Here is a 13750-nt window from a genome sequence, read left to right on the forward strand (position 1 = left end):
ACATGTGCATGTATATATACACATTTGTGTATAAATATATCTGTTGTATACGCAAGTTTCTGTATGTATATAGATATACTTATATATATGCACAAATTTAGTGAGACATTATTTGATTAATGTTTGTTTTAAAAACCGAAATTCTTGACCCTTGTGACTTGTGCCATCTTTAAGTTGAATAATAACTTTTAAAATTTAGGTTTTTAGAAATTTACTTCTTACCTTCAAACTACCAAAATTGAACACAAAACCACATTTTAAAATGATAAAGCCCTGACAGTATTTGTGTAAGAATGTATGAAACCTGTAAACCTAGATATAACATAAAAGCTACATTAGAAATATTCCTTTTTGGGGGTCATATTTATAATTACAAGGTATGTTGTAAGTGTTTCTCTTTGGGAATTATATTTATAATTAGGCAGTTTCCAAAATTTTGAGGTAGGTGGAAGTTTGAACGTTGTAAGTCCAAATTTACCTGAATAATACATTGTAAATTCTTATCTAATACAGTGTTGTTACTGCTCATTTAATTGTATTAGTTGCATGTAAGTTTTGAGAATTGCAGCCACTATTTTCTTATGTTTCATTATTCAATCATTTATTTAGCATTTATCATGTGCTCTGCACTGTGAATAGGAATCAAGTAAGACTTGGGTTTCTCCCTTCAATAAGTTTATACTCTATGGAGAAAAATAGCTTGGCAATGAAAAGTTTGGGAAGTGTGGTAGGTACTCATGGGATTCCACAGAATACACGATGAATCTATCAAATCTGAGAGCTGACAAAATCTTCCCAGAGAAAATGAAATGAGAAATGAGTTCCAAAAGATTTGTAGAAATTGCGCAGAAGTCAGATAACAGCTTCTCAAGCCTTAAAGTTCCCACGAAGCACCTAGGAATTGTTAAAATGCAGATTGTTGTTCACTGTGCATGAGGTGAGGATTAAGATGCCAATTTCTAACAAAACCTCAAGTGTTGCAAATACTCTTGGTCTAGGGCACACTTTAAATAGAAAGAAGCTAGAAGGCAGCTTCTGGCAATCATTTGGTATAAAACATTGATTCTTAAACTTTCCCAGGAGCCATCGTGCTGTTTAAAGTGGAGTATAACTTATTTACACTTACGTGCATGAATAATAAATGCAATGACTTTTTGTATGCATATACAAATAGAGACACATCCCAGTGTGTATCCACTATTCATATCAAAATAAAGAATATTTTCAATGCACTGTACCCAGTTTCCTAAGGCCCCCAACCAGTTCATAAATCCACCAAAGTAACTACTATTCTGTCCTCTAGCAAAATATATTAATTTTTCCTATTTTAAACTTTTTACACAATGAAATCATATGGCATACATGATTTTGTGTTTGACTTTGTTTACAGTGATGTCTGTTAGATTTATCCATGTTGTGTTTGACTATAACCTTTGTTTTTTACTGCTTTGTAAAGGCTGTATGGTATTCCTACTACATTTTTTATCCTGATGTATGTTCCTATATAAATATGCCACAATTTTACCTATCCATTCTCTTGTTGGAGGACATTTTAATTGCTGCCAATTCGGAGTTGTTATGAATAAAGCTTCCATGAACACTCTTGTGCATGTCTTTTGGTAAACATAAGTGCTCAATTCTGCTGCAGTAGCTCAGTTGCTAAGTCGTAGTGTAGGCATGCATTTAGCTATATAAAAGCTGGCATGAAGTTCTTCAAAGTGCTTGTGCCATTTTATACTCTCACCAGTAACAGATAAAATTTCCATCTGGTTTTCTCCTGTGTAAGCATGTAGTAGTTCATCTACTGGTTTCATGTTAGAACTGAGTACACTGGATACTTGCTTTTCCATTCTTGTGATACTTTACTTAGGAGAATGTTCCGCAACTCCACCAAGGTTAATACAAAACACAATTAAATTCAAGTGGGGGAAGGGAAGAGGAGACAGGAGGGTTAGTGGGATCTCACTTAACAGGTGCAATGTAGGGATATACGGCATACCTCCTGGGTGAAGGGCTCAACTTGAACTTGAACTAACAAACACAAGGTAAACCAATCATGTGTATCCTTATATTAATATGAAGTTAAAAAAAGTTTTTTTCCAGGTGTTCTACATCCAATCTAACACATTGTTTCCTTTTATTTTTAGCCATAGTAGTGGAATAAATATTATCCTATTTTGATTTAATATAGATTTCTTTGCTAACTACTGATGTTGAGCCTCATTTTATATGCTTATAAAAAACTTGCATTAATATAAATTATGGGGAAAAATAATAAATTGATGATGAAGCAAAAGCAAAATAATTATAGAATTATAGAGAAAAGAATAGCAGCAAGTGAATGCTGAAAACTATACTGATTGTACACTAATAATAAGATATATTATAGTAGAAAATTTTAAGGATCTCAATTATCTGTATAGATGCATCTAGTAATACTTGTACAACATTGCCAAGCAGAGCACAGAGCTGGGCTTCTTAACAGAATGCTGCATTAATAAGGCTTTTAGAAAGCTTTTCTAGTAAGAAAATTTTGATTTATGAATGGCAAATATTAAGCCTTAATAGCTCACTTAATCATTTTCAAAATAGTGAGGAGGCCTTTCATGTCACTCCTTGGATCACACTTTGAAGATGCTAGTCTGAGGGATGGCTCTCAAAAGGGAAACCACTGGGATAGTTTCTCAAAGGGAAGATTTACTAATGTGCTTTTAATATTGGTGCAAATGCTCACCTTGGAAAAAAATATCACAAGTTATCCAGTAACAATATTTATTCAGAAGTTTTCAGATATTTATATCCTATATGCACTACTAAGGATGATACAGTTTTATATTTAGGGGATTTATTCACAAAGTGGCACCATAATAGTAAGTATAGTATCAGGTACCTAATATACAAATTCCTACTGTCCAATACACACTGGAAAGAGGTGGTCTGGCAAAAAATATATACAAGAGTGTACCTACAAAGTAGGTGAACACTGTCCTCTTAAGAGGTCAATTTTGCAAAAAGTTCAGCTGTTAAATTATTAACAATATATTTGGATAAAAGAACTTTTTTTTTTTTACTCATTAAGTAGTTTCCTAAATAATGCTGCAGGCATTAAAGTTTGACTTTTAACAGAGATTGCTGGTTATTTCTTTAAATTGTCTTTAAAAGTGACAAAATTGAGAAAACCCATAATTTAACTTGAGAAAAAAATGCTCAACAACCTTTTAAATAAGCCATAAGCAAAATATCCACAAGTCCCTTAATGAATTTGATAGTGTTGTCTGATGTGAACTTCAATGCATTTCTCAGGAGCTAGAAATAGACACAGAGGAGCCAAACTCAATTTCAGGATCTGTTCTAGTTAGTGTTCGTAGAGCCCGCCATGACATATCAAAGGAAAATTCCTTGTCATTATCCCCATGGGATAATCCCTAAGGGGAGACTAGAATAACTATCTGTCAGTCCTTGAAGTTACAGATTTCCCAATGAATAGTGTGCTTAAATGTTCTGTCTATGACCTGAATATAAACTCTTGGTCTAAGACAGTTTCATACAATTATAGATACTAGAGAAAGGCAGTGTACTGTTAAGTCAAAGTGGGGTAATTGACAAGATGCCCGGTGGTTCTCTAGTTAGAGGACACAAGAAAAATTTGTTTTGTTCTACTTTTCTGTCTGAAATATCTTTACAAAATGCTTTTTTTTTTTTTTTTTTTTTTTTTGGCTTGTAGATGTCCAGCTGGCCTCAGTCAGCTGCTATACCTCAGGGGCTCCTGGGAGCAGAAGGATCTGCTTGCCTAGTGCTGTGGGTCTTTGGCCCAGGGTATGGCATTGATGGTGAACATGGAGAACCACAAGACAATAAAAAAGACAAGAGAATTGGGCTGGGCGCCCATAGCACAATGGTTACAGGACCAGCCGTGTACACCAAGGCTGGAGGGTTCAAACAAACCCGGGGCAGCTAAACAACAATGACAACTGCAACAAAAAAATAGCTGGGCATTGTGGCAGGTGCCTATAGTCCCAGATTCTTGGGAGGCTGAGGCAAGAGAATCACTTAAGACCAGGAGCTTGAGGTGGCTGTGACACCACAGAGCTCTACCGAAGATGACATAGTGAGACTCTGTCTCAAAAAAAAAAAAAAAAAAAAAAGAAAGAAAGAAAGAAAAAATGGCAGAGAATTGAAACATTTGGATGCTGATGTGGAAAGCATAGGTGGACTCGACAGTGACCCATTAGAGAAAGTGGTGCCAGCTTTGTAGAAACATATCCTCATTTGAGCCCCCATGCACTGCAGCCTCAATATTGGCTTGTTTGATAAGGATGATGGGATGCTGATCTTATCACAGGAAATCCAGAAAAGGCAAGAAGCTTCATAGAAGAAGGCCAAGACATGGGTAGAAAATGTCATCGTCTAAAAGAACATTAGGTTTTGTTTGATTATTTTGTTCTCTATACAGAAGTAAATCCACCATGCAGCTTAAAACTTGAAGTGTTAGGGTGTTTCACCCGCTGAGTGCTGAGAATTTCTGGGAATTACTGCAAGTTTTGTGTGGAGGAGGAAAAGCCAGAATGCCATTAGCAAGTGTTTTCTGTTGATGCTCCTGGCAAACGGTCCAAGACATCTCCAAAGAAAAGGTTCTAAATCTGGAGTACTTTGTGGTGACTTGTTTTTGCATCCACTTTTGTAGCTAATTTTGTCTTTGCCTTTTTATGTTTCTTTGTAAAGAGTTTCCCAATATTGTGCAAGCTTTAAACCCAACAAATTTGGATCAGCCCATGAGTTTGTGTCTTGCTCATAATTTCAAACAGGCAGCTGAAGTCTCAATACTTTAGAAGTACATGTTCTGTGAACATGGTTTATGAAACATCTGTAGTGGTTTGCTCCTTATTTCATAGTGATTGTCTCAGAAGGACCTATTTCAGAGACAAGGTCATAAACGAGAAATGATTCTCCAACGTGAGATCACTTTCTAACAGTTTGCATTGTGCAAATGCTGATAATCAGCCTTTTCCTGATACATAGCTACTGAGGATAAAAAAATGAACCCATTCATTACATATATTATATGAGAAAAAAGAGACAGTATGCTAATCATCAGCTGCAGCTGGAGCCGTGCAGATCACTGAACTTGGGGTGGGTGAAGACTTTGGGGGTGGACGTACAATTCATAGATCCCTGGCTCTCCACGTTTGTTGCTGCTAGGAAACCATGTGACAAAGCAGATGATGGAATAATGTAAGAAAATATCAATATGTCTGTACCAAGAAACCAGGAAGAAAAGACCTTATAAACTTACCAGGGTAATTAATTTCTAACAAGACGCACTTAGGAATTGTGATATGTTTATTTTTAAGAACACTTTTAGTACTTAGAGGATTTCCTTCCAAGTTAATTAGTTGAAATTTTAATTATGTAAACAGCTCATCTGTATAAATAAACACTGTATTCTTGCTTCAGGTTATGTTTTTTTTTTCTTCTAGAAGTTAAGAAAACCACATTCAAGTGTTTCCAGAGAACCTTATTACAGGGGGTGGAGAGTGGGTAAGGGTTTGGTCTGCCTTTGAGGATAAAACCATTGATACTGAGATTCTTGATATTAATAGGATAGTTTTTGTCATTTTAATTACAATATTACTAACTATGCAGAGTAATTTTTAATTCCTCTGAAAGCAAGCATTTAATGTCCTTATAGGCTTTGTCAACATTTTTCATAACATAAAATGTATTTCCTCTGACAGAGGATACAGTAAGATTAAAAAAAGTCCAATTCCCTCATCGCGGAATTCACTCATTCCTGGATTTGGAACCTAGTAGGCACTTAGTAAATGTTTGTTAAATGAGCGAATTATCTCAACTGTCGGATAATGCCTCCTAGATATAAACAGTTCATATTTAAACAATCCAATAATAATTAAGCCTCAAAAATGACTATGTCTGCTTATTGATAAAATAATTTGTATTAATTTAATTTATTTTATTTTATTTTAAGTTTTCCTTATTATGGCAACACAGGAAAACACAGAGGGGAGAAAGTAATTTTTAATATGGGGCCTTTAAACTATTGAGTCTATTCTGATTGGGGGAGGGTTTTTAAATATCTTTTTTTATTCTTAGCTGCTGGCATAGCTCCTAGCATGTGGCAGATGCTCAATAAATGCTTGCCGAATTCATGTATAAATTAGGCATTTTAAGGGTTCCTCCATTCATCTGAGTTATACACACCCTGTTTACATTTAGGCTGATAGCATACTTAAGACTAAGGATATATGAGTATAATGGTATCAGAAGTATAAAAATCTATCTTTGGAGCGGTGTCTGTGTCTCAGGGAGTAGGGTGTCTGCCCCATATACTGAGGCTGGTGGGTTCGAAGTCTGCCCAGGCCAAACTGCAACAAAAAATAGCTGGGTGTTGTGGTGGGTGCCTGTAGTCCAGCTACTTGGGAGGCTGAGGCAAGAGGAATTGGAGGTTACTGTGAGCTGTGACACCATGGCCCTCTACTGAGGTCAACAGGGTAAGACTGTGTCTCAAGGAAAAAAAAAAATCAATCTTTGGTGACTGAGACTTTCAAGGAAAATCAAAAATAAGCTAGATAGAGAGTATAGGAAATTCTGTCATCTCGAGATGGACACCCCTATTATACGGCCAAAGATAGAAGTAATAAGCATGGTCGGTAATAAGCATGAGCCAGTAAAAAGGGCAAAGGAGGGAATTTGAGGTTGTCAGAAAAATACATAAAGGAGATGATTAAGATTTATGTGGGCGGTGATGGGTTCCCTAATTTAGCTAGAGCAAGGGCATGCTGAAGAGTAATGAGATATTTGGTTAGAAAATGCGGGGACTGTGGGCCCTGTGGATGAAGGGACTTAGATGCCAGATTCTGAAATTCAGGTGAGATGTCATGGACAAGAGAAAGTGAATCTAGGACACTGCTGTGCTGAAAGGGGTGTTAAAAAAACCCAGTAATCCTGGCAGGTGTGTGAGAGATAAAATGACTGGCTCTGAGGTTAAAGACTTAGAGGCTGGACAGCTATTTTGGCAGAATTTTAGGGAGATGAAAAACATACAAATGCCTGAGGTTAAGGCCAGGTCAACATGTGGGGACTGACTGATTGAAGACAGGCAGTTCCAGGGTGCTTGTTAAGGACAAGGGACACATGGCTGACTTGAGAACTTACTTACATTTTGGATGTCACAGATCCCAAAGAGATATGCCCTCTAACATAAATGATGGGAAAGGATGAAAAGTTAAGACGTAAGTTGTAGATTTAGGAACTTACCAGCCTAAGTGTGATAGCTAAAACTGAAAGAATGGATTAGTGCCGAGACTATAAAGAAAAGGGAAACAAAATATCAAAGTGAGCTTTGGTCCGGCTCACAGTATGGGTCAAGAAGGAGGGGAGGCAACGAGAAAGAGAGAAACCGTAGCTTAGGAAGTAGCAATATTATGTTTTAAGGGGAAAAGGAAGATTTCAAAAAAACAGTGGCCAACTAGGTCAACTGTAGTCAAGGAGACCAAAAACAAAGTTGGAATATGAGAGCTCAGGGTAAAAACTCATTCATCTGGGGGAAGAAGAGGGAGAAGAAGAAAAGAAAAAGAAAGATTTTTATTTCATTTTTTAAAAACAAAATATTTATCCTTAAAAAATATGAAGGTAGATATTCAACTAGTAATGCTTTTAAAAAGATGAAAAAAAAATATATAGGGGAGTTATATCTTGAGAATCATAGACTTGATTTTCACAGTACTGCTTTTTTCTATGGAAAAAAAAGAAATGAATATAATCATTAAGTGATGAAGATAAACAGTTCAATCCAACCCCTAAAGGGAAGAAACAGACATACTTTTACTTTCAGGGGTGATGAGCTATTTCTTTAGAGAAGAGTTCTTTGCTTGCTGGGCTATTCTTAGGGACTCGATACAGAGGTTGGTGGATGTATTTCTGTTCTTTTGCATAGTTTCCAGAGAACTAAAAAAGGACAAGATAAAAGAATTTAATCATGTGGAGAACAGAAAAAAATATGCTTATTTTTAAGTGCACTCAAAATATATAGAAGAAAGATGTGAAAACAAGCCATAAATTGAAATTGGAAAGAAGTTGAGACTTATATTCCCAGCTCTGTGACTTTGATATTTACAAAGGAGGTAAAACAAAAATAGATTTCTATATTAAAAAATGACTATATATGTATTTGATGATAAACAGTAAGTTCTATTTAAACACATTTTTGCAATATGTGGTAAAATATGGGTTCTTACTGTAGTGATGACTTATAATCAATTTTCTAACCCAAACTGATGAGAGCTGAAAGTTATTTTCAGTTATCTCCATGTTGTCCCAATGTCAAATATGTACATAATGGTGCTCAATGTTTATACAGGTAACTGGTTTATTAAACAATTCATCCTGGAGGGGTGTAAGCAGGCATTTTTTTTTCCTTCAATTGCTACTTTCAACTATGTTCTATTAAATCACTCTTTCCCGTCTTCCTAAAATATCTTTGTTTCCATAACTTTCCTTCTACTTCAAAGTATTAAAAATTAGATTCCATTTCAAAATGACAGACGTTCAGACATGTGCCAAATCGCCACACTTCCTCTCTTTGCATTTTTTTTTTTTTTTTTTTTTTGAGACAGGGTCTTAAGCTGTCTCCCTGGGTAGAACACTGTGTCATCACAGCTCACAGCAACCTCAAACTCTTGGACTTATGCAATTCTCTTGCCTCAGCCTCCCAAATAGTTGGGACTGCAGGCGCCTGCCACAATGCCCGGCTATTTTCTTTTTGTTGTTGTTGTTGCAGTTGTGCTTGTTTTAGCCTGTGAGAGCTGAGTTCAAACCTGCCAGCCTCTGTCTGTGGCCAGCGCCCTACCGACAGCTATGGGCACTGCTCTCTTTATATCTTGTGCTTGCCTAATAGTCTAAGTGAGGACTTTGCACTGCCCAGGTATGTGTATGGATAATATTTTCATTTCTTTTCCCTGTCTAATTCTGTTCCTTTCTTTTCTGGATTTACTTTTCTCTTACACTGTTGTCTGGGAAAAGAAATGTGGGACAGAGCAAATGTTCACACCTGCATTCTAAGGCTGGTTTTTCCCGAGATGCAAAAGTATGAATTTTCAGGGAATTATATTCAGGTTCTTACTCTAGGGTACATCCCACATGCTCTGTTGCCATGGTCCTCTTGTTCAAGAGAGATCAAGCATGCTCAGCTCAAGCATGGGCATCTTCCTGACAATTTCCCTTTGGGTAAATGCTGAGTGTATAGACTCCCCCAGCAGAATTCCCTTACTGCCCTCTTTCTCCAATATGATATTTTTTATTTAACCAAAATTGGAACAGAAGGCAGATTACCAAGCCTGTTGCCCAAGGGGAACTCAGATGTAAGATCTGAGAGAGACAAGATCAAATCACCCTTTTGCTCTTCAGACAAGAGATGACAATAGCTCCACATCCACTGTGACCAACTCCCTGAACCAATAATCATCACCCATTGGCTTTTCTTCACCTAGTCCACTCTTGTACATTGTTCTTTTAAACTCTAAATTCTTCAGTAACCTGTCAGAAGGTTGCCAGGTGTCTCCTGTCATAACTGATAGAATCTCTATAATGCAGAACTATTAATATTTCAAGGTGAAATTTGATTTAAATGTAGTGTCTTATGAAGTATGCATATCCAAATGCTACTTGACAGAGAGAGAAGAAACTGTGGAATACGATAAATTGAATTAAAATTCCAGCTCTGACACACATAAACTCATTTGTAAAGTGAGCATATACATGTTTAATTCACAGAATTGACATGAGATTCAATGAGATAAAAGTATCACCTAAACAAATATTAGGTTAAACCACATGAAATTGCCAAGAGTTGGTCATTTTCTAACCACAAGAATTTCAATTCTGCCTGGTTCAAGCTAACAGTGTTATTTGACAGAGAACATATGGGACAGAAAGATAAATGCTAATATTAAGGAAATGGAACAAATAAACTGAAAACTTCAACCAAAATAAAATAGATTTATCCATTAATATCAGAGAAAACAGAAGAAAAAACAAAAAGCATGAGCAGAGATAAAAGAGGGCCAATGATCAAATTTGGTTTTGCCAGTAAGACACCACAATTTAAAATTTGTAAGCACCTGAATACAGTAGCCTCAAGTTATAGAAGGCAAATAATGAACAAAAATACCAGGAGAAATTGATAAATCCATGACTGAAAGGAATCAGTGAAAAATGCCAGTAAGGAAATCTGTTTAAATTTTCTGACTTGAACAACACAATTTACCCTGTAGTTTGTTTGGTAATAATTATAGGGATAAATATAGAATCTTGAATCCAAGAAATCCATAATATACCTTCCATTTAAGAACTAGTAGTATAAACGGAATAAACTTGAAAAAGATCAACAGAAATTATCCCATTTTAAAAAACAAGAAGAGAAGGGGTCCTGTGGCTCAGTGAGTGAGGCACCGGCTGGTGGTGGATTCAAACCTGGCCCCAGCCAAACTGCAACAAAAAAATACCCGGGTGTTGTGGTGGGCGCCTGTAGTCCCAGCTACTCCAGAGGCTGAGGCAGGAGAATCGCCTATGCCCAGAAGTTGGAGGTTGCTGTGAGCTGTGAAGCCACCGCACTCTACCGAGGGTGACAAAATGAGACTCTTTCTCTTAAAAAATGAAAAGCTGACACATAAAACTGGAAAACTTCCAAAATAATATACAAATGATAAGATGTATAAAATACACTGGAAATGTGGAATGTTCAGAAAGTCATATCATATCTATAAATGAAAGATTTTGAAGCACATTTATCAAGCAGTTAAGAGATTATCAATGAATAACAAAATTTCTTTCTATATGTTCTTTTTTTTTTTACAATTGGTGCAAATGTTCACTAAATATTTGCTGAATAAATTTTGTAAACACAAAATAAATTTTAACCAAAGAAACAAAATGAGTAAAAATTTATGCTAATAATTACATGAGGCACAGTCTGTCTCAGAAGGTTATCAGGGTCCATGTCAGGTCTATGGAATCAGAATATTTGGGGGTTGTGCCTGAGATTCTGAAGATTAATATTTTAACTTTCAGGTTTGAGAACCATTGACATAGAAGAAAAGTAAACAGGGTTAAATATGGCATAGCTAGTAATAATCTCAATGATTAGTTATAATAAAAGCCAGACGGATTTCCTTCAATTTAATCTACTGACATGGAAAAATTTGACAGGAGCCTAGTCAAATTCAAAAGTTGTTTTGTGTTGGTACTTTTACTCCACAGGTAAGATATTTTATAAGATTCTGATTGAACGGGGTTGAAATCTACTCTCAAAGAATGTAAATAATTCAACACTTACAAATTTTAGTTTCCTCATGTGTAAGGGAAAGTTGATAATAGGTAAAACTGAGGATTTTTGAGACTGTTAGCAGAAACTTAACAAGTGGTAGGTATATTATTATAAGTTATAAATTTCATTGTTATACTCTGCCTCTCATTTTTTTAGTACCTCCATTAACAATGTTCAACTCTTTTATATCTGGCCTTTTTTTCCCTCATCACTTGCTTCTCACTGACCTCTAACAACTTGAGCTATAACAAATAGTTTCGGGCTCCAGTTTGAGAAAACTGTTCTCAAATACTCTGACCGGCTTGTGATACCTCACTCAGAACAATCTGGCTTGGGGAGACTTCGCGTCCTGTATTCTGCTATAAGCCTGGTAAATACCTCTTATCTTGGCATGATTATTAATATCACCTTTTTTATGTCTACAAATAATATGATCACCCAGTTTATAACTAGACCTTGCCTCAGTTCTGAGCTCCTCCCTCCTTCCTTCCTTTCTTTTTTTAGAACAAAACAGATTTACTGGATTTGGGAATCTGAGTATTCTGTCTCTAGTACCTGACCTCCTCGGGCCCGGACTCCTGGACCTACATGAGCTCGGCTCCTCTGGATCCTGCTCCTGCTCCAACTTTGGCTTCTGCGTCTCGGCTGCCCTGACTGCCCCGGCCCAGCTGTGATCCTTTTTTCTTCCTCTGTTTCGTGAACTGTGCCTTTCAGGACTCTTTGGCGTGTGTTTTTGAGATTTCTTCCTCCTCCTTTTCCTCTCACATTCCCTTTCTCTTGCAGGAATCGTCTAGACTGAGGCTTCCCCCGTCCCCAGCCTGCCACAGTATCGTCACGGTGGCGGGTCGTCTCCCTGGTCTCCAAATTCTTACCAAACGAGGAACCACTCTTATCTGGAGACAGGTCTAGGTCGCTACCAGCTCCCCTAAACTCATTGGGATTTTTGAACACATGGAGGAAGTTGCAGTGTCTTCCTCTTGGACACTGCTGTATTTCAAATAATCCACAAATGGCCTTTTTCCAGCTGGTGACGGGGCAGCATTCGCAGCGCAGCCGGTGGCCTGCTGCGACTGGTACTGACCCCACACTCTGCCCCGCAGGGGAGGCTCCAGATTGCTGCTGACCTTGAACTGAACGACTTTCCTCACGTCCTTAAACTTGGGGAGCACGTAGTGTTAGAGGTCCAGGAACTGTCTGTGGGTTTCCTCCTCGCTGTCCTCCAGGCCTGCGTGGGGTCGTGGTCGTCCCTCCGCCTCTGCGCCATTCTGGACGTCGTGAACATGCATTTAATGAGAAGTGTGGGGCTCGAGGCTGGGCAATCATGTTTACATGAACATCTATCTCCAAATCTGCAGGCTCCCGTTCTACTGTAGAATGGACAGCTCGCGTGACCCGCCTCCGTGATTTTTAAACCCGAGGGCGGGTCCGGGTTTTGCCACGTGGCGCCATTTCCCAACTCACTTCCGGCCGGCTCCTGCACCTCCTGCCCGGCTTGCTGTTCTTTCTCTCCTCTCCTGTAGTTTCTGCTGCGCCTCCCCTCTCTCTTTTCTCTGCTGTTCTTCCCTTTCTTCCTTTAACTTTCTCTCTTGCTCTTTCTGCCCTTTCCTAGCTGCCTCTGATCCATTTTTTTTTTTTTTTTTGAATGCCTGGTATGAATCAAGCACTTTTTAAGACTCTTTGGGAAGTTTAAACTTGAAAAACACCACACTTTCCTTAAACTGCCTATCGTTTAATGATAGAGATAGGTACGTTAACAAGCAACTTTAATAAAACAACAGAATTGAAAAATACTTTAAGAGGAACATAGATCAAAACATTAATTAAAGCAGATAAGGTACAGATTACACAATAGAATAAGGAAAAACTTCACATATTAGTAGAATTTTGGTTCAAAAAGAACATCTCAGGGGGACAATGAAAGAAAAGACATTGATATGCGAATGTACAGAGCCTGTTCAGGAATAAACATTGAGCATTTGACACTGAAGCTTGGAGTAAGAAGGAAATAACTCTGTAAAGGTTCTGTGTGGCAAGTTTCAAGACAGATGTCCAGATGCCAAAGGGTGAGAGTGGAAATAACATGCTCTTGGCAGCAGAGGTGGAGAAAAACTTTGCAGAGGCAGAAGCAGAAAGACTTCATAACTGACTGGATGTGAAGATTAAAAAAAAAAATCAGATGACCCTGATTCTCCAGCCTTATATGCCTGAAATAATAACGATGTTACTACTAAGAAAGGGACAATGGAGTTTTGGTGCAGTGGCTGATGCGTCAGCTTTAGTCATGTTGAGTTTAAAAATGTACGAGTGGGGGTGGCGCCTGTGGCTCAAAGGAGTAGGGTGCTGGCCCCATATGCTGGAGGTGCTGGGTTCAAACCCAGCCCTGGCCAAAAACTGCAAAAAAAAAAAAAA

At 37.6% G+C, this 13750-nt stretch overlaps 1 pseudogene; it reads right to left on the bottom strand.

Annotated features, from left to right (window-relative positions):
* The window catches only part of LOC100958809, a 53488-nt pseudogene that overhangs the window by 36101 nt on the left and 3637 nt on the right, over nt 1–13750 (bottom strand).

This window comes from Otolemur garnettii, unplaced genomic scaffold (genome assembly GCF_000181295.1).
Source record: "Otolemur garnettii isolate 467f Iridium unplaced genomic scaffold, OtoGar3 scaffold00037, whole genome shotgun sequence".
Taxonomy (NCBI): Eukaryota; Metazoa; Chordata; class Mammalia; order Primates; family Galagidae; genus Otolemur; species Otolemur garnettii.